General features: G+C 24.6%; 1 protein-coding gene across 4 annotated transcripts in view; it reads left to right on the forward strand.

Annotated features, from left to right (window-relative positions):
• LOC129618639 (putative uncharacterized protein DDB_G0282129) overlaps positions 1-21,972 on the forward strand; it is a 171,449-nt gene that overhangs the window by 79,167 nt on the left and 70,310 nt on the right. For all 4 annotated transcript variants that reach the window (XM_055533502.1, XM_055533503.1, XM_055533500.1 and 1 more), the window contains exon 3: positions 16,575-17,247. The gene's annotated coding sequence lies outside the window, so the exon portion shown is untranslated. The remainder of the gene's footprint in view (positions 1-16,574; positions 17,248-21,972) is intronic.

Here is a 21,972-nt window from a genome sequence, read left to right on the forward strand (position 1 = left end):
AGATAATCGAAGATAATCGAAGTTGACAGAAAGCAAATTATAAAAATATCCTATTGTAAAATATTATCAACATTTCACTTACCGCAAATCTATATATCAAATGGATTCCACCAATGAATAAAAGTTATAAAATGTAATATTGTATTTTATTCCACAATTTATACATAAGAAGTGTTCCCCACAATATTGAGGAAATTAATAAATTAAACCTACTATATTACATTGCTCTTTATTTAGGATCGTATTCATTACTTTTTTACTTCAGTTGTAGCATTTTTAAAATTTTAAAAAATTAAATAACTCAAATAACAAAATACAAATTGCAATTGCAAAAATGATTTTCAGGTGCACGTACAATAGAATTTTTAATGAACAACTTCCGACCTAAAGTAAAAAACAAGAAAAAACGTCAAATTTCAGACTGATTTCATTTCTCTTGTAAATCGAAAAGGACTATTCTTCCTATAGTCCGCCAATGCAAATTTTTACATTATGTATTGGAGTTGTCGTTTTACATCCATGTGAATATTAAAATAATTTTACTGATAACAATAATTAAATTTAACTGATATTGTGAAATGATCATCAATTTAAAAAAAAAAATTTCTATTTGCTTGATTCTATCTTCTAATTTTATTTGATAATAAAATATTTTTATCATTAGGAAAAACAATTTCCATTTTCTTCCATTAAAATTTCAAAAAGGCAAAATTTCCTTTAAACTTTTTAAATTTAAATTTTTTTCTTGCATTTTTCTTTTAATAAACATAAATATGTAATAATTTTCCTCTTTACAGACTAATGTCTGCCTATAAAAAATTTCCATATCAATTTTCATCGTACAAATTAAAGAAAACAAAAAAAAATTTCCTTTTGGTAAGGGTTTTGCAAGTAAATGAAAATCTCAATTGTCATTTAAGATGTATAGATAAGAATCCTTTTTACCAATATTGTTTAAATGACATTTTGTATGAGACTCTTCAATACCGTAATGTCAATATTATAGAAAAGAAAAAAAAATTTAATGTAAAGGGAAAAATTTCATTCGTTTTGACAGCTTGAAACGGCTGTGTCGCCAATTATGATGACTATTCAGAAAAAAGGGCTTGAACGTATTTACACACACGTATATACATAAAAAAATGTATTGCATATGTGTAATGTATGAATAGAATGAATAGGAATAATAGGGACTATTGGAACGTAGGAAGATAGAAGATGTGAGTTTCAACAACTTTATACACGGTAGAAGAGTTCGTTTATTATTTTCAATCTGCAATACACTGGCGTGATGTGAAATTTCGTAAATTTGCTGGAAAATTTTTTTTATTGATTTGCGCTCATTTGTTAAGCACATTTTTTTTCCTCTTGAACTTTTTTGTTTTTCTTTTGTACTTTTATGAAAAATGAATATGTGAAATAAAAAATAATAAAGTTGAATGCTTTGATTGATGGATTTTTTTTAATACGGTTTTTTGCCATTTTGTTATTTTTTTTACATTTCAAACAAATATGACTAAATTAACAAGTTCATAATTTGATTAAAAAGTGAGATGAGAATAAAAACAAAAATAAACATAAGTTGCACGAGAGTGTGAACGTGAGATGCGGTTATTTTTCTCTTCTTTTTGTTTTTAGGAGAAAAAAGAAAATTTACGCATATAATGTTTAATGAAAAGGAATTTGGGGTTTTAAAACCCGCTGTAATCTACTTATTGCAGTTGTTTCAGGAAAGAAAATTTCTTTGAGAGCTTCTTTTTGCTGCGAATTTTAGTGAAAAATACGAAAATATTATCGAATATGAACTTTTATTTTAAAAAGCGTATAGGTATTTATTTAACTAGATTTTTTCTAGAACAGTTCGATATTATTCGACTTAGATATGTCAATTTACGAAGTTTGCAGAACAAAATATGACTCCTAATTATAATTGCTAATTGTAATTCTGAAAGAGATTACGATTACGAGTATCAATTGTACTCATTTGAAAAAAGTGCAAAGTTTCCCAGAAACTAAGACCAAAATATTGCGCTATTCATAAGGACTTCACTTTTTATATGATAAATCAATGAACCAATTTATATAAAATGGAAAAAAGTAAATATTATATATTTTACATAATTTGAAAAATGTTCGTCAGAGTTCGATTTTTGCTCTACGTTAACCAATCATTAGAAATAGACGCAAATAATTAGAAATAATTTTGGTTTTTAACAGAACTATTTTTACTTTATATTAAAATGGTATATTTATTTTCTCTTAGATAATTGTGCCACCGAATATTCAAATATTATGGACATGTAAGGACATGTAGTGCGTTAAAATTGTACAAAATATAATTGTAAGTCATGAACACAAGGAATCTAGGTTGCATTTTCATATAATATTTAAATTCTAGAAGTAGCATTAAAATTAATATTAATGAAATTATTTTCAAGCGAAATTAAAAAAAAATCATTATAATTTCGGACTCATTCTAATAAAACAGAAAAATTTTTTAGTACCTTTAAAGCAATAACATTTTTTACTTTAATGGTTTTCTGCTTTAATGGAGTATCTAAAGTAGAAACGAATTTTAAGCGTTTGTTTTTAGAATTTATTAAAAAATTAAATCATTAGAATTTTAATAAAATATCTAGAACACTTAACAAAATTTCGTAGGAAATTTTCTCATTTTTTCAGTTTTGTCACCTTTCAATTTTAAAACTTTTTCTTTATCTTAGTAAAATCAAGAAAATGTTTTATATTTTATTAAAAATCCTGTTCAAAGAAATTCCACTTTAATAAAGTTGGGTCAAACGAACGGTTTCTAAAATAGCACTTTTTCCCTCAACAAGTGAAAATGCTGCTTTTAGAATATAGCAGGAAATATTTAGTACGTATCTATCTATTTATGTACTACATTAATAAATTACTTTCATTCATATAACAAAGAACTTCAAAGATTCCATTCGTTTAGGATGAGCAGTATATGCAATCTTTGAAATAAATAAAAATTAAAGAAGTGTTAACACTTAATCGACCGGTAGCCTATTTATCGGCTTTTCTATTCATTATGTTTATCGACCGGTAGCCTATTATTCGGCTTTTCGATTCCTTATGCTCATCAACCGGTAGTCTATTAATCAGCTTTTAGTTATCGACGCAGCGCCAACGTCGTTAATTATTTGATATTAAAAAATTTAATTACTGTTACCTTGAATTTATTTCATGAATGTAAGTTAAACAGGCAATAAATTGTATGAAACAAATACAAAATAAAGTATAAATATCAATAAAATTCCATTACTTTAAAACAAAAGGAATAAGCACAACACAATGCATAGTGAAAATTTAGCAGGTACTGGGAGTAAATTCGGGACTTAACCGGTACTTACTGAGTGGCAGCCTCAACCACAACCGACCGATAAAGTGTTAACATAATACTCGAATTTAGGATTTAATTGTGTGAGTTAAGATAAATAATTGTACTTTTGATGGCATGGTATTTACCGCTAGTTTTCTGCTTTAAATTTAAAGGGCCACAAATTCAAATTTTACAAATTTCAAGAATAACTTCAAAGGAGGTGGAAGTAGAAAAAAATTTCCATCTAACTAAATGAACTATTTATTAGTGTCTAAAAACTGCTAAATTTTCAGATGTATACAATCTACGGCCTAGAAGAAAAACGATATCAAAATTTTGGAAAAGCGGATTTTAGATAACGGTAAATTATAAGGGACATTTTGGTTTTTTTTTATGTTCAAATATGGTATGCCGCTATTGGAAAAGGAAGTAACTACTTTACTGCGTTGAAAAGTGTTTACAGAATGTAGAAATTATTTCTGGTTTTGCTACAATAATTATACTTAAAGAGTTGGCATTTTTTTAGGTTATAAGTTTTAGAAGGGGAAATAGATAAAAAATTTTTTCTGCGGAAACAAGTTCCTCTCAAAGATATACATATCTGAAATTTCAGATTTGTCCACGAACGAACTGAATGAAACTAATGAGCACTTTTTTTCAAAATTTTTTTGGAAAAGTGCTAAAAAAAATTTCTCTTATCATCTTTGAAGTATAAAAATAAGTGCAGTACTCTAGAGATTAAAGTTTTCTTTAGCGAGATGAAAAGAAAAATTTAATCAATTTTCTTTTTAAATTCAAAAAAAACAATTATTTTACGCTGTTTTAGATTTCTTGTGCATTTTTTAGATTTTATAATTTTATTCAGTTTTTGCATCATTCAAATAATTTTTTTTTAAATTATTCAAAATGTATACATATAAAATATTTTAAAATTAAATTTGGGTTATTCGATAGTACAAAAAAAATTTTTTTTTCCTACAAAAATCTTAATAGAATTTGCGATATCAAAGCTCTTAATTTCATCAATCCTATTAAAAATTTTTGTGACACAAACATCCTTGTCTTTATTTTTTTCCCTTTTTTTTTTTTTTTGGTTTCCTCTGTGAAAATCATTAATCTAAAACATCCTATTTTAGTATTTTATATTCATATATAACTATAAATAAACTTATAGGGGAGAATATATTTTTGCTTATGTTTGTAATGTGTATTTAATTTCCGGAATTCTAACAAAAATTTAATTTTTATAAATAACAAGATGAAATAAAAGTCTTAAAGAATTCTACTTGTACATTTTTCTTAAAGTGGTTTGTTTTTACCATGAACCTTATACATTAAGATGTGCATATAGTCATTTACACATTTACAAAAACTTAAGAAATTGCTATACAAATTTATGTGCATGTAATCTTGTGGCACAGCAAAAAATAACTATATCAAATAAAGTAAAAATATTACTAATTTTTTTTCTCTCTCTCGCTCTCGACCATTTTTAGTTGTTTTATAAGACATTTTTTAGTATATTTTTGAATAGTTGAAACTTTTTGTTTAGATATTTTTATCCAATAAAAAAACGACAAAAATAAAAAGTTTTCCACTTCAAACATCAGCTGGATAACCCTATAAAACAGCACTTGAAATGTCAGAGAAATGATTTGCTCGTTAAAAATTGTAGTTTTGTTAATGTATTTAAATGCATATATATGCTTACAAAAATCCATATACTTTTTATATTCGTAACAATATTACATTTATATATTTACTTGTATGTATATATAAAATAAAGAAAAAGAATATCAGAACAAAAAAGCTTATTTTTATATTGTGGTTTCACTGAGTTCAGAGAGAAAGTTTTTAATAAATTTGATATCAAATGGTAATATAATAAGTACGAAGGATTGTCAATAAGTTTTTAAAATAAAAGTTTTCTTTTCAAAGTAATGCATTTTGGATTTGGGATTAATGTAAATTAATTTTTCTAGATAATTTTTTTAGGTATCTGGCAATTACTTTAGATGTTCAAAAATTGCGTATGTATATGAAGAAAATTCAGATTTGGCATGTTAATATGACAAATTTACACGTATATTATTAGAAGTAAAAAGAAAATCTTTTCCGGGTTTCTTTGTGCACCTAATAAATCAAACAGATTATTAGTAATTAAAATTATAATTTTTATAATCGTGTATCAAATTGAATTCAAAAAGAACAAAACACTAAAATTTTAATAAAAATAAAATTTGTACAACCTTTTCAATTTTCATATGTAATGCATTTTCTAAGGTTTTGTGGACCAATCTTGATTTTCCTTCTTGTCTTTTGGATAATCCTATCAGGAACTGAAATAACCAACATTTCGCCTTGAAGCCTTCCACTTCACAAACTGATGATATAATTTGCAGTTCAACAAAACAAGTCAATGGAAAATTGAAGGAAAAGTTTTTTATGTTTAGGTTTTCCATAAGAACAAAAACAAATACCATAAATAAGTAAAAAAACTCTTAAGACTATTTTACTGAAATTCCTTTAGTTTGTTTTACGTTTTCGTATTTCTTTATGTACACAGTGAGATTGTTTTTCATGACTTTTTGTTTTTTTTCTAGAACTGAAGTTTTGACTTTCTATATAATACGAGTATATGTATGCATTGCCAATAGTTGGTGTATCTATAGAAATAAAAGTGAAGCATGAGTTTTTCTGCCACTTCATAAGATTTTGTTTTATTTTAAAATAAAATAATAAAGAAAATTTGTTACATTGTGTTTTTTTTAAAAACAAAATTGAAATAAAAAAAGTAAATAAAAACAAAACAAAAAAAAAATAAATTTCTTAAGAGGTTATTTTTGTGAAATAAATGTCGGAACGTAGAACAATTTTCCATTTTATGAGCCTTATAAAAGAATGAACTAAATTTAATGAAGATATTTAAAAAGTCATGTTGTTTTTGTAACACGTTTAAATTTAAGTAAATGCAATATATAAAAAATAATTTTCAAAACAAACGGAAATAATTTGTTTTGTGTTAGTGTTGAACTCTCTTGAAACGTAAACGTGTTATGTAAGAATCGCAAAGTGGTGTATAGTATTCGAATACAATACAATAGAAAGTTTATTCTTCTACCCGTAAATTATCACTTGTATACAAAATATTTTTGTTAGCATCAAATTCTGCGATGGCTACCTGGATTCCTGTCTATCTCAACATCGACAACTAAAATCTTATATACTTCATATTATAGAATGTTTACGAATGGTTAATATCAGAAATTACATACAACTTCAAAAACTCAGAAATTATTGAGCATATCATATCATATGTAAGTTATCATATAAAAGACATTATAATTTCGTATTGACAACTTTGTCCGCAAAAATTTATCAGGATTATTTCAACTTTACCCAGTCTAATTTTAATTAAGATGATAGGAAGCAAATTTTAAGATTTTATAAGTGTTATTCAAATTAATTAAAAATATTGCTCCTAAATAAATTAAGGGTTTTTTGGGCTTGTTTAAAAAAAAACATATTACCTCTCTCTCGTATAAAACAAAATCAAATTATGATTAAATTTTTTTATTATAAAATCATTATTACACAATTATTCCATTTTAAATAATTAAACACTTGTACATTCAGTGCCAGTTGCGAACAAATTAAAAAGAATACAAATTAGAACTGAAATAGATTTCATTGTGTAAATAATATTCATTCAAATGTTAAATGTATGCAAATTAAAATTATTTTAGTTAATAAAATTTTTATATAGGCAATTGTCACAATAGTCCTATAACATTTAATTGTACTGCAAACACTTAATTAATAACACAGTTTTTAAATTCATTAAAAAAATTAGAATTCAGCAAACCGTTAACATAACACTCACCATTCGGTTATTATATTTTTATAACGGTTTATATACCCAATCAATTTAAAGGTCATAATAATTTTTAACACTTAACATTTTTTTAACAAATTTAAATTTATAACTTTGTACACTAATTTAAAATATTATGTTAAATATAGAGCACATATACGGAATTTTATACCCTCTTTATATTTTTACAATAAAGGAAAACAAAAATAAAGAATTAATTAATATGAACTATAACGTCACATTAATTCTTTTATTATCAAAAGGACAAACTGAAAAGGATCTTATTTAAATAAATTTGAAACCCCTATAATTTTTGCTAATGATATGCTTTCCTTTTAATCTTTTTATTACAATTCAATTTTTTTGCCTTTGTTTTTTTCCTGTTTTCATTTTTTGTTTTTGTTCTGTAGTTTCATTTTCTAAATAAAATTTGCTTATGAAAAAATGAAATCCTTTTAATAAAGTGTATTATTCAAATTTATATGAAAAGGATATATTCATTTAGCAATAATCATTTAAATTCTTTAATTTTTTTTACTTGTTTCGAAAAAAAAATGAGACAAGAAAAAAAACAAAAAAAAAATATTCAAAAATTTCAAGTGAAAAAAACCTTTTTCAAAAACTATAATGACACGGGTATTTTAATAAAAAAAAAGCAAAAATAATAAAACGAAAATAAACCAAAAACCAAAAACGAATACGAATGAAATTTTTACCCAATCTATAAATCATATCCTTTTTATTATATTATCCTTTCACGAGAATATAATAATATTTATGTACATAAAGTAAGTCTGATCCTTTGAATGAATTAATTTAGAAAAAAAAAAACAGAGAGAAAAAAAATCTGTGTAAACTGAAATTTTGTCACGTACAAGACAAAAGTAATAAGCGTGTAATTGAGTTTTTCATAAAAAAGAAGAAAAAAAAAAAAAGAATAAAAAAACTCACTAAAAAGAGATTGAAAAACGAAAAATTACTCTAAGTCGGAATTAGAGCATAACAAAATAATCAAAAATGAAATTTGAAAAAAAGTAATCTCTTTTTTTTCTCTTTTTTTAACTCTTTTTAACCCGAATAGATTTTTTTTTGAAACCTTAATCCTGAAAAGATTCCTGACATAGAAAATATTAAAATGGGCAAAAAAAAAAGAAATAGAAAAAAAAGAAACAAAAATTGTAATTAAATGAATTTAATCCAAAATATTGAAAAATGGTGATTATATTTGAAATAGTAGGTCATTCAGAAATAAGAGAAAATAGGTAAGGTATTGAGAGTTTTCTGTTGTTGTTTTTATTTTTCGTATTATGCTTTTTCTCCTATTTTTGAGATTTTACATTATAATGGGACTTGTGAGTCTGTTTAATTTTTTTTTTTTGATAATTTATTTTTACATTGTTTGCTTTCAACATTCATTTAAAAGTTGATTGTATAATTTTTTATTTCATTATGTCCTTCTAATGATCTGTAGTAAGGTACCTAAGAAGAATAGGTTGTGGGAGCTAGATCTGACAATGGGGTTAGTACATTAAGCTGCAAGCAGTGACATCATTAAAAATTTTCCATATAATTCGGTTTCTTATTGTTTTAATTTGGTAGATCATCTGCGATATAGGGTAAAACTACCTGAATACAATTTTTGTTTTAAGTTCAAAACACGTTCACAATGCTTATAAAACAACTTAAGAATTATTAAACATTGAATAATAAAAGCACACAAGTTTCTGTGAAAAATGAAAGTTCAATGCAAAACCCTATTAAGTAATTGCCCTACAGGATTAACCAAATGTGTGCCTTATTAAGATAATCATTAAGTAAATTAATAGCTAGCGTACTATTTTGCTCTTTTTTTTTTTAAATTTTTTTACATTCGACGTTGAAACTGAATATTTCGATTCTTCAGAACCTGTTTTTCAGAATCTAGAAAACTGTACAATATACAGTTTATACACATTATTTTTAATTTATACATAATTCGTAGATAAATGGGGGTGTTTCCGAATTTTTAAAATTCTACAATTTTATTGAAATGAACATTACAACAACGGATCAAATACAAGCTTGCAGAATAAAACTTACAACAAGAAATTCAATTTCGTAGACTGAGCAATATAAACTTAAATAAAGTTGGGTTAAAGTTGGGTCATTTTTTTGATGACACGGCACTTATCGTTAGCTTTATGCATTTATAGAAATTTGGAAAAGCTTGAAGTTTCGGAAATATAAGGTGCTAAAAATTCAAATTTTGCAAATTTCAATAGGTGAAAACTTGGGAAGGATTGGTGATGGAAAAAAATTTCTTCTAATGAAATAAACTTTTTATCAATATCGAAAAGCTTTTTAAATTTCAGACTCCTAAAATGTACGGTTTAAAAGAAAAACAATATCAAAAAAGCAAAAAAAAACGAGCTTAAGATAACGGTTAATTTTAGTAGCCATTTTGTTTTTTTAATATTTAGTTATGCTATGCAGTGCTAGAAAAAGCCCCAAACAACTTTATTGCCTCAAAGACATAAAAATAGTTTTTTTGTGTCTTTCAGGGATTATAACTTTTAGAGGGGGGAGATAGATGAAAATTATCTTCTACGGAAGTAAGTTTCTAGTAAAATCTATGTATTCTAGTATTGAGCTTCCTATCTTCAAGTGTGAAACGTTTTGTAAACAGACATACGGACAGACGGGCGGGCGAAAGAACGGACAGAGTGTAACTAATAGGCACTTTTTTTAAATTTTTTTTGGAAAAGTGCTAAAATTATGAATGTGTTCATCGAACATTGTGTAGCGCGTAAGCTATTTTAAATTGCTGAAGCATCCATTTAATTTGAACACAATCAAAGGAAAATTTTTGTTAAATTCATTTTGAATAATAATTAAATGCTTGTGATTCGAGAAACTCAAATTTAGAGTTACAGTTTATTACCAATTTTTAATTTAGTGGAATTATTTATAGTCTAGTTATAGAGACCTCTTACTTATAACTTTACCTCTATATGACTTTTCTTAATTAAACTTTAACCTTCTGAATTAAAAAATAAAAGAATAAATGGGAATTATTAAAATATTTTCATTATTTTGCTTATGGTGTTCTAAAATTTAATTCAAATAATTGCATATGAACTTCAAATATTGTTCAAGCTAAAAGTGTTAAATTTTATAAAAAATTGCAAATAAAATTCTTTTTTTTTTTGTTTTTTTTTTGTCTTATTATATATTTAGTATAAAAAATTGATTATGTTTTCTTAGTTCCTTATTTAATTCTTTTTTACTTCCCTGATCCTATCTTGAAATCACCTTAGAAATAATATGGCTATAAGTTCTCTTTCCTTTGAATGAAAAATAAAAAGACGCTATTATTTTTATTTTTCTCACAATAAACCATTGATTTCTTCAATGTACTTAACTTTTTGTTAGATTAATAGGAAAAAACTAGATAAAGAAAAGGCTATGAGAAATAAAATGAAATTAAATTAAAAGAATAAAAACAAAATCTTAAGAAATGAATCCTGATTGAATTTCCTTAGTCGGTCATCTTCTTGGCGAACTGTGATAAAATTCCCAATGGAAACATTAAAATCCCTTGATTTTTGCACTTGTTTTTTTTACATCATTTTTTTCAGTTCAAGGATATTTTAAAATTGAAAAACAAAATTAAAATGTAATTTAAAGAAAACATTTAACTGTTCTCGTTTGTAATTGAAAAAAAAAGGGAAGTAGAATCAAACGAACTGTGAGGTAGCAAATTTTTCTCACTCAATTCGAATTGTTAAAAAACTATTTCTTAAAAGAGGAGAGTATTAGTTGTTAAGCTTACATTTTCGATGAAATTACACTTTTCTTGGAAAATATTTGATTTTTCTTTAAATCAGCCGGAAATAAAATTCTGTTTATTCTGAAAGATAGGAAATTATGAAGGAAAGAAAATATTAAGTTCTTCTTTTCGGCAAAGTAAAGTATTTGTAACTAATTGCCTTAAAGTTGTTTAAATCTCATGTTTTTACCAAGTAACATTTGTGTGTGAAAATTAAACTACTAATTGTAAAGTTTGGTAAACAGAGGCAAAAATGGGTTGCCAAGACATTAGTGAGAATATTTTTCCCATATGTTGTTGTAATTTTTGTGGAAAAGCAGGCTTCGGATATTTAGTATTCTCAAATAAGTAGCAATAAAATTTAATGGGCAGTCTTATGTGCAAGACCGCTCAAACCAATAAATTTTGAAATATGCTTCGGTTTAGTTCACAAAAATATCAATGATGTTTCATCTTTACCTGTCAAAACAAAGCCTAATGGAACCATTATGTTTTTGTAATAAAACTTGACATGAATACCAAGTGCAGATGAAAGATTTTTTGCATTTTAATAAACAAATTTTATATTTAAACTTGGAATTGGGATCAAATGATCTCATTTTATTTCTCATGGAAAATAATTTTTTCAAATTAAACAAAAAAAAGTCCTACATCTGCAAGTTTATGTGATTTTCATAAAGGAATCTGAGATTTTCTATGTTCGTGATTTATTAAAAATTCTGTTTTGTTTCAATTCTCTTCATTGTCGCCATTGTGGATGTCAAAACAATTACATTATTTTGTCCCTTTAGAGAATTGCAATAAAATTAAATGAAACAAAATAGAATAAAAAGATTTGGAGAAAGTAAATTCACGTCTTGGCTATTTATCGTCAAATTGATTTGGCAACTCAACAAGGCAGATAGGACCAAAATTTTATTTAATGGTGAGAACCACTTGGGAATTTTTTTTTTGCGGTTCTAAAAGAAAAGGGAAGCAAGTAAATAGAAAAAATATACAAAAATTTTGTTGATATAAGTGAACATATGGTTCTTTTAAAAGATTACACACAAAAGAAAATTTAACAAGTGTGTAATTACGTGACGTGGAGGCGATTTTATTTTACATGAAAATTTCAAACTGTGCGGGAGTTACTTATTTCTACACCAAATTGAACGTTATATAATTGTCAGTAGGAATGCAAAAGAGTTCCATAGTTTAGTCAATTGCTGTCAGTGTGTCAACTTGTTTTGCTAATTCACTTTTGGCTGAACCAATTTTCAAGAAAATTTATTTGATTTTCGGAAGGTTTAAAATTTATTGATTTTACTTTTTCATTAAAATTCAAAGAAATAATGAACACATTTCATTTTGAGTTGGTCATTTTTTAAAGGAAAATCATTGACGTTTTTTTTTTGGCAAATTCGAATTAACACTAATATAAGTTTAAACTAAATCAAGTTTAAGTCTTCTAATTCAAGATTCTTAAAATTTAAATAATAGTTTCAGAGCAGTATTCCCAGATTCAGAATAAAATTTACAATTTTTAATGCTCTGGCCACATGACATGGGATTCTTCTAGCAATATTTTTAAAGCTAGGAGAAACAAATTTTGCTAATTTAATCCTTATAACTAGAAATGGCAATAAAGTATTTGATGTATATAATTAATAACAATGTAACTATAATAATTTGATTTAATTTCTAAAATAGAATAATTTCATTCTTAAAGGAAATTTGATTTTTAGTTAATATGCTAAAATTTTAGACAAACTAAGTAACGCTTTCGGTGTCGTTGTATGTAATTATGTCAATGTCAATTCTTCATTTTCATATGTAAAGGTTCAAGAAAAAATTACAGATATTCCATAAACTCCCTATAAATAAAGAGTTAAAAAGTCCTAAGTATTAACACCGGACTTTAATAATCAAAATATTAAAAAATAATTGTATTGTAGTATAATATTAAAATGTATGTATGAAAAAATTTCGTCAAGCTTTTATGAACTCCTTCAAAATTGTACTAAGTTTCTCATAAGTATGAAATAAGCTGCAAAAATGATAAAATGTACTTTGTTGTTATTACTTTATATTTTAAAATTTTAATCTACTTTTCCTTACCTTTCTAAATATTTTGAAAAAGAATTTTTCAAAATGTTATAAAAAGTTTTTGAAGAACTCTTTAATAACTTATCTAGTATTAGGAAATCTAGAGTAGATATATGGTTTTTGAAGTAGCACATTTCTCTTTAAGTTATATTGCGAATGAATTTTAAAATAATATTGCTAATCGAATGAAATAAATGAAATTAAATTTTGTAAAGTTTAATAACTATGCTTCCATAAAATTTGGGCACATAAAACCACCATGTGTTTTTCATATCAGCAATTGATTTTCTCTATTAAAACACTAAAAAACTTCACATTTCTTAGATAAAATCATGAAGGAAATAGTAATAACTTGTTCGAAATTTTAAAATTACTCTTTGGAAGCTTGTGAATTTTATAGAAAATAAATTTTGAAATAAGAGCATGCATAGGGTTGTCGAAATTTTAATTTATACTAAACGAGTTTACAGGAATTCTGTGAACAAAGGTGCGAACAGACTGACAAATTAAGTGAAGCAACCGATTTTTATTTTTAATATTTATTTTATTTAATGTTTTGAAAAGACTCAGAGCAGGGAGAAAGCGAAAGTTTTTTTTTTGTTTTCATAAAATAATAAAGTCATTTTTTAAGTTGAAAAGTAAAGTAAAAAAATATTACATTTTATTCTTCAACATTACACCATAATGTACCATCAGGATATTATTAGGCCCATAAGGATAATAGCTAACCTTTCCATATAATTAAACGATTTTTACCTTTATACAAACAAAGTTCTTCTTCCCTTTTTTGAATTTTCAAACTTTGTTTTTTACTTTTACCAATATTTAAGAATAAGGAAATAATCTGTTTTACTTAACATTTACAGGCGATCTCAATCATGAAAATAAAACCCCATTATAAAAGGTACTTATATACGTATATGATATTATTTTTAATTCAAGAAAAACGCAATAATAAAAAAAGAAGTTCATACTTCTTCCTTTACCAAGAAATGGAAATTTTCGTGAACGTTTGCTTTAAAAATATTTTTCCATTATAAAACGATTTCAAGCTATTTGATTGCCCTGAAGCTGATGTAACCTTAATTTTTACCTTTTTATAATACCTATAAGAAAAAAAATTAAGCACAACTTCCGCAAACTTTTACTTCATATACGATATATATATATATATTATACTTGTTCATATATAGACGATTATGTAGATATATATTAAAAGGTAATAATAGTAAGTATATGAAGTCCAAAAACCCTTGTTGAAATCGTTAAAATCGTGATAAAATTTTATAATGATGGTTTTTCTTTTTTGGAAGGAAACCTTAAGAAAAACTATGCAAAGAAGAGTGCTGATAACGAATTCAAATTTTTATTTCTTTAAAGAAAAAAAAAAGTTTTCCAGCCGAACATCGAAGGAAAAGTGAGAGAATCGTTGAAAAAATATTAAAATGTTATGCGATATTTTAATGTAAAAAGTAAAAATAAATTAAGAAAGATTTTAATTCGTTTTGATATTTAACACGTACAGGATACTTAAAAGTGTATTTCCAATGATTGTTTTAATGAAAATTAATGAAAAAGGATCAATAGATGAAAAAAATTTTTTTTTATTTTTTTTAAAGTAAATTTTAAAGTTTAGATTACTTAAAAGTTTTTCTTTTTTCTGCATGGGTGGAAAATATACTGCTCTTATTGTTAATTTATATTTCAATAATTTCATTTATTTTTTATGATCTCTTCCTTTTTGTGATATTATGTATGTATAATCATGTAATAGTTTAAATACTTACATTTTAAAAATGTATAACATTTCATATGAATTATGTATAACAGTTATTATGTATATTAATAAATATTTGGTAGAAATAAACACACTTATGTCCGTTTTACTGTAGATTAGCTTAAATGAAATTTTAAAAATTAAGAAATTGTCGCAGCAAGTTGAAAGTGAACATGAAACCAGTGATTTGGTGTCTTGAATTGTGTAGTGTTTGCTTTAAGATGAGATATGTTTAAATGTTATACAAATTGCGGATGTTTGAATAAGATAAGTTTCTTTTACTAATTTGTTATTTTTTAATTCTAAAAGTAACTTCTGGTTCTCTAATTTAAAAATTTTAAGCATAATCAGACTTAGATGGTATAAATTTTCTTATTAATTGTGAATATTGGATTTGAATTTTATATTTTAAATTTTATATTTGGAAAAGAAAAAATAAAAGCTGATTAGATTTGATTGTACTAACATCTGTTACTGGCATTAAAGTTATTCAATTGAGAAAGAAATTACGAGTATATTAGCAATTTAAGTTGTTAAAACAAAATTTTCAATGAATGTACAGTAAAACACGGTTAAGTGGAAATCGATCAGCCAAGAAAATTTTGTCCACTAAAGCGTGTTTTCCACTTATACGAATTCGACTTAAAAAATTACCTCCGATGTCAAAGAATTGAATTTATTAAAAACTGGTTCTAAACTTTAATTTTTCAACACTCAAAATTTGACAATGACAGAAACTAAAATATTTTGTGTAGCTACATAGTGTTGCTTTTCTTATTTTGTAGTTGAGAGTGTAGTTTTTCATTTTTGACATTTATGCTAAATAAAAACAGGCATGTGCAGTTAACCGAATAAATTTACATATTAAGTATTACATGAGGGAAAAAATATATGTATGTGCTGATAAGCGTGTTGTGCACTTATCCGAATTCCACTTAAACGAATTTTTTTATATGAAAAAATCGAAAAAAGTACAAGCCACGAAAATTTGATGCAATTAAGCGTGAAATCCACTTAAGCGTGTTTTACTGTACTTAGTGAAAATTATTTAATCTCATTATATTGTAGAAAAGGAACTATATTTAGCTATAATTGTTATTATGTAGTTATAATCCTTAAGTTCCATAATGTAGTAATACAGTATTTAAATTCTATTCAGAAATTTACGATGAAATTGAATTTATCAATTTATTTCTAAGCTCAATCTAATTTAAAAACTGCTATATTGCAATATGGAACCCAAGGAACCATTGTAAAACAGAACATGTACACAAATACTGAATATTTATTAGTATTTTTTTTGAAAAACATAAAATGTAAACACAAGCTTAAAAATTAATTTTAAATTTAAATAATATATTTTAAGCTTATATTAATTTTATTATATTTATAATTTTTTTAATTTATTTGTACAAATTTTACCCTATCAATTTCTATTTTTTTTCTTTTTTAAATATACCAAAAAAAAAATCGGATTAAATTGTTAGTAGAACGCTTCGAAAAATAAAATATTCAATAATTGTCAATTTCCAATAAATAATGATTTTTTGTTTTTATTAAAAAAAAATAAAATAAGGAAGTAGAGAGAGAAAGCGAAAGGCAAAGAAAAAACGACCTTTTTTTCTATCATCTCTTTCAATAAAATAAAATTACAATAATAAATTTAAATAATATTTTACAGAAATAAAAACAAAAACAAAAAATAATATTAAAAGAAAAAAATTAATTGAATTGTTTTTTAATGCACATTCAAATGACCCTGAGAATTTAATAAAAAAAAAAAACACATAAAAAATTTAACATAACCAAAACACAGCAAAGTAAATAGCGTTAAAAGTGATGGAGTGGAAATAAAATATTCCGAAATAAATGATAGAAATTAAAAATTATTATTTAAAAAAATAAAAGAATAATGTAAAACAACCCAATATTATTGAATGAGAAAAAAAATGAATCTTGTGTGAATAAAATATTAAAAAAAGGAAAAAAATACGAAAAAAAAATCATATAAAAAATTTAAAAAGAATTTGAAAAAGAAAAAAATTAATGAGTAGGTTCTAAAACGAAAATTAAATAAAAAAAATAAAAAAAAAAAAATAACATTAAAATTGATTACAATTTCTATATATTTTTGTAATAAAAACGCAATGGACTCGCTTGAAAGGTTAATGCGTGCGGCACCTTTGCCACGTGCTTTAACAACTGCTACTAAAGGAAACCAACGTGCCCTAGTTCATGCGTCATTAGCTACGGCTGTTGGTCGTAAAGGTCGTCATTTAACTGGAACATTTTGTTTAACCGGTGATACTATGGAGGGGATTATTCAGTGTTTGGTTTTTCTTAAAGCGTTTTCGGTAAGTTAAACTAGTTAAAATTAAAACAAAATTACAAAAAAAAAGATAAGTAATGAAAGAAGTCGATTGCATCTTTCGGTATATTTGCTGATATTTTTTTTACCTTTTTATTTTTCATTTTTTTTTATGAGTTTCATATTCTTATTTTTTCCACCTTTGAGTTGCCTTTGTTCTTGAATTTTTTATCAAATTAAGTTTTTGTTTTTATTCATAATTTTTAAATATTTTTTTCACTATTTAAAAACTAAATTTTATACAATAACTTCCAAAGAAAAACACAACATTAAAATTTTTCGGAAAAAGGTACACATCTTGATTTTCATTTAGTATATCTACATATATATCTATTCAGTGATAGAGTGAATAAAATATTAACGGATAGTTAAAATAAAAAATGCGAATACTCAAAAAATGGGAAATTTGAAAAAATCTAATTTATCAAACTTTGTTGTTAAGTTTGTGCAGATTTCTTCTTAGAAAACATGTTAATGTTAAGATATTTATATTATATTCATCGTCAGGGCTTAAATTATTATATAGGAAAAGTTTATTATTGTCATCAAAAAATGAATAAATATATTGTGTATATAGAAATGAAAATTGAATTTAAAAATTTAAGGAATTAAAAATTATAAAAAATCAGATACTTTAAAATTTTTAGTCACAAAAAAACCGAAGTTGGAAATTCTGTTCCCAAATGAAGTGTTTTGATTTAAAATTTTTATTGGAATCCAGTAAATCTACATAAAATTTATAATACTGTATTAATAATTATTTAAGACAATTAAGAAGTAAAAAGCATTTTTTAATTGTTTGTAATAATTAAATTATTAAATTTAATTTAATTTAATTCTACATAATAAATAAATTCATTGTTAATAATTACCAACAGTTAGTTAAATAAGTAATCAATTAAATTTATTTACGATTTTGGAATTAACGGACTATAAAAACAATCTGTCTACATTTTAATTATTACATTATGAATATTTCATTATTATTAATTGAATTTTAATTTGAAGTTAGTCATGTTTCTATACTTTTAATTTACTTTATCTGCTTAAATAGCAGATCGCAGGAATTTTGTTTTTTAAAAGAAATTGTTCGCTATGCCCTCCCAACTTCCCGAACTTTAATTCAATTGTAGTCACATTGTTGCTTTATTCTATTACTTTACTATTATCTAATAGAGAATCTTAACATGAAGTATGCAATATTTATAATCTATTATGTTATATTAATAAAATGAGTCACAAAAATGGTTTGTAATGTAGCACTCTTTCTTTCAACAATTAGTGACAATTACTTTCATTCATATACGAATATATTTTTAGGATTGCATATTTTCAGGATGAACAATTTATGGAGCCTTGAAGTAGAGTAAAAAAAATTGAAAGAGGCGTTAACATAATGCTAGATTTTAAGGGTTAATTGCATGAGTTAAGAAAATAAATATATTTTTTAATGAAATGGCATTCTGCATTTATAGAAATTTTAAAAAGGTTGCAGTTTCGGAAATATAAGGTGTCAAATATTCAAATTTTACAAATTTCCAGAGGCAATAACTTGAGAGGTAGTGGAGGTGCGAAAAATTTTTCTAAAAGCTGTTAAAATTTAAGACTTCTGCAACTTGGGGTCTAGAAGAGAAACGGCATTAAAAATTTGGAAAAAACGGATAGATTATGGTAAATTTTAATGGCTATTATGTTCTTTTTTAATGTTCAAATATGATATGCTGCGATAGAAGAAGCCAGGTACTGCTTTCTGCATTGGCGCATAGTCCCGCTGTAATAAATAGTTAAAAAATTAAATTTTTAAGGTTTTGGGTGGTATAACTTTTAGAGTGGGGAGGTAGGAAAAATTTTCTTCTACGGAAATAAGATTCTGGTAAAGATCTATGTATGTACATACGAAATTTCAGATTTCTATCTTCAAGAGTTTAAAAGTTTTTTAAACAGACACACGGACAGACGGACAGAGTTAAACTAATAACCACTTTTTTTCAAAAATGTTTTTGGAAAAGTGCTAAAAAGGCATTTTTAGTTATTGAAGGAAAATTTGCATCTTTAACTTGTTCCATTCGATTCAAATTTTTTTTGATTTGGTCTATTTTTACTGTATTGCAATAAATAGATTGATTGATTATTTATCAGTAAATTTAAAGCGAAAAAAAATTTTAACAATTACTTTGCCTAGTTCAAAGCAATTCGAATTTTACATGTGCATATGTTAGGCATTTAAGAAACATTTATTCTTTAAAAACTTAGAAATATGGCACGCTGTTTTTATGCATTTTTGATTCCCTTTGTTTATTGAATTTTAAATTATTTTTAATATTATATACATACCTACATATGTATGTATATAAAAGTTGAAAAAAATAAGAGTGAAAATAAAGAAATAATATTAAATTTTCCATTTCAATTTTGTTTGAATTTCTTTGTTTTGGTTCAGTTACTGTTATTCTTATTACTTTTCGTTCATACATACATACAAATTCATATACTAAGAAATCGTATAGTTAGTACTTTTTTCGTTGCTGCTTTTAACCTTTTTCAATTGAATTGATTTTTTTTTTGTTGGTTTGAAATTAGGTAAACAAGTGACGTCCAATATTAGGAATGGAAATAAAAGTGAAAAATAAAAGTGTTTCCTTTTTAATACATTTTTAAAAATTATTGTTTCTATAGTTATTTCCAATTTTTTTAACCAATATATAAAATATGTTTTTTTGTTGCAGTTAAAAGGTTGCGCCTGTGTAGCAAACAATTTTACTTTTTTAAATGACGAAACTGAATTTATATTTTATATTCTTAAATCTTCACAGCGAAAACTTCTAATTGTACTCTGTATTTGAGTTTTAGGTTTTATTTTTAGATATTTCGACAGTAATGCATTTTGCAATAATTGTTCATAATTGCGAATGAAATTTGTTAGCGAAGAATAATTGACATATTAGTAAGATAACATTGACCGTACCTTTTTAAAATTTACAAGAAAATTTTATTTGTTATCTTAACCCATAAAATGGACATACTCACATAGAAATAATTAAAAATATTCGAAGTCACAAAAATTGTTTAACTAAAATCGATTTTGAAGGGGTTAACTTCTTTGAAGGTGAAGGACCACACCGCCAAAATAAGACATTTTTGTGAGTAATTTTTGTTAAAAAATTTATTATAACTAAACTGTTAGAATATAACTTCAATTCATTAAAACTATAATAAAATGGAAATAAAAAATTATTCTGAGGGTTTCAAAATAATTGGAAAATTGCTTTATATCATCTATAGTTGTTTATGCAAATGGGATATTTTCTAAAATAATGATAAAATATTTGAAGTTGTATGGTAGCCACTAGAACCACCATTTTGCTTACAACCAATTTAAATAGGATGATCGCTGTTTTTCAAGGTTAGATGGAATCGTAAATTTGTACATTCTTATGTTCGTACGGAAAGAAGAAGTACTTCTAACAAAGTCATATTTGTTTCATATCCAAATAAGTCAATCGGACAATTCTACAATCAGTAACAAAATTTTGTTAAAGTGCGAACATTCAAAAAATATAGATATGTATAATAGTTGAAATCATATGAAATATAATTTCAAAATAAATATTAGTTTTTGTACCTAACTACATGGTATATCGAGAATAAAATAAAATAAAGTGTTCTACATAAGTGTTCTACATGTGCTTATATTCCAATAAATATGTAGTGAATAAAATCATAACTAGCTATGCCAATATGCAAAATGTTAGCTGCAAATGAAAAATGAAAATTTTCGTAAAACTTAAAAAAGTTTTGCATTGTCAATGTTGCTTAATAAATATGATATGAAGTTTTTGAAACTCAAAAATGTAATTTATGTTTCTGTATTTGGATGATGCGAATATTCCAAAACTGCGATAACGTCAATTAAATTGTTACATTCACCCTCACATTTAAATGAAAGTCTCCCTAAAACTTAGCAATATAATTTTCATTTCTATTTTATTTTAACGATTACTAAACTTAAAGACAAATATAATTAAGGACATACACATAAACTTATGTATATAATGTATGTATGTATGTATGTATGATGTATTTTCAAAATGGGAATTATGCTTCTGAATTAATCAAATTTTCAAGATTTTTTCAGTTTTTCATATTATTATTCTTTGTTTTTTTATTTTTTTCCACTCAAATGAATTTTCTGTGAGTGAATTTTGAGTTTTTGCACTTATCACTTTCTAAATAATTCTTTCCTTCTTTCAACTCTATTTAAATTTGCTTTATGATATCTGTCTCTTTCTCTTGTGATTTAATTATCTCAATTTTTATTTTATAAATTAATAATTCTGACAACTTTATTTTATATTGTTTTATTGCTATTGAAATAATTTTTAAATAAAACAAAAAACAATTTTTGGAAGGAAGAATAATTTTTTTAATTAAATCAGCAAATTAGCATTTTTTCCGCATTAAAAGATATTTTCCATTATTTTCACCAAAAATTTATAAACACATTTTTAATTGTGAATTTTTAAGAATTCAATTAAGATCAAAAGTTTATGCCTACAAAATTACAAATAATATTTTTTATACATCATTAAAAAGCATTTATTTATATAATAATGATTATTTATGGTATCAGTACAAAAAGTATTAGAATTTATAGTAGCTTAGATATTTCTTGTCTTATAGTTGGAAACAGTAGTCGGTTTTAAAAGAAGAA

Source organism: Condylostylus longicornis, unplaced genomic scaffold, assembly GCF_029603195.1.
Source record: "Condylostylus longicornis isolate FDR11 unplaced genomic scaffold, ASM2960319v2 ptg000010l, whole genome shotgun sequence".
Classification (NCBI taxonomy): domain Eukaryota; kingdom Metazoa; phylum Arthropoda; class Insecta; order Diptera; family Dolichopodidae; genus Condylostylus; species Condylostylus longicornis.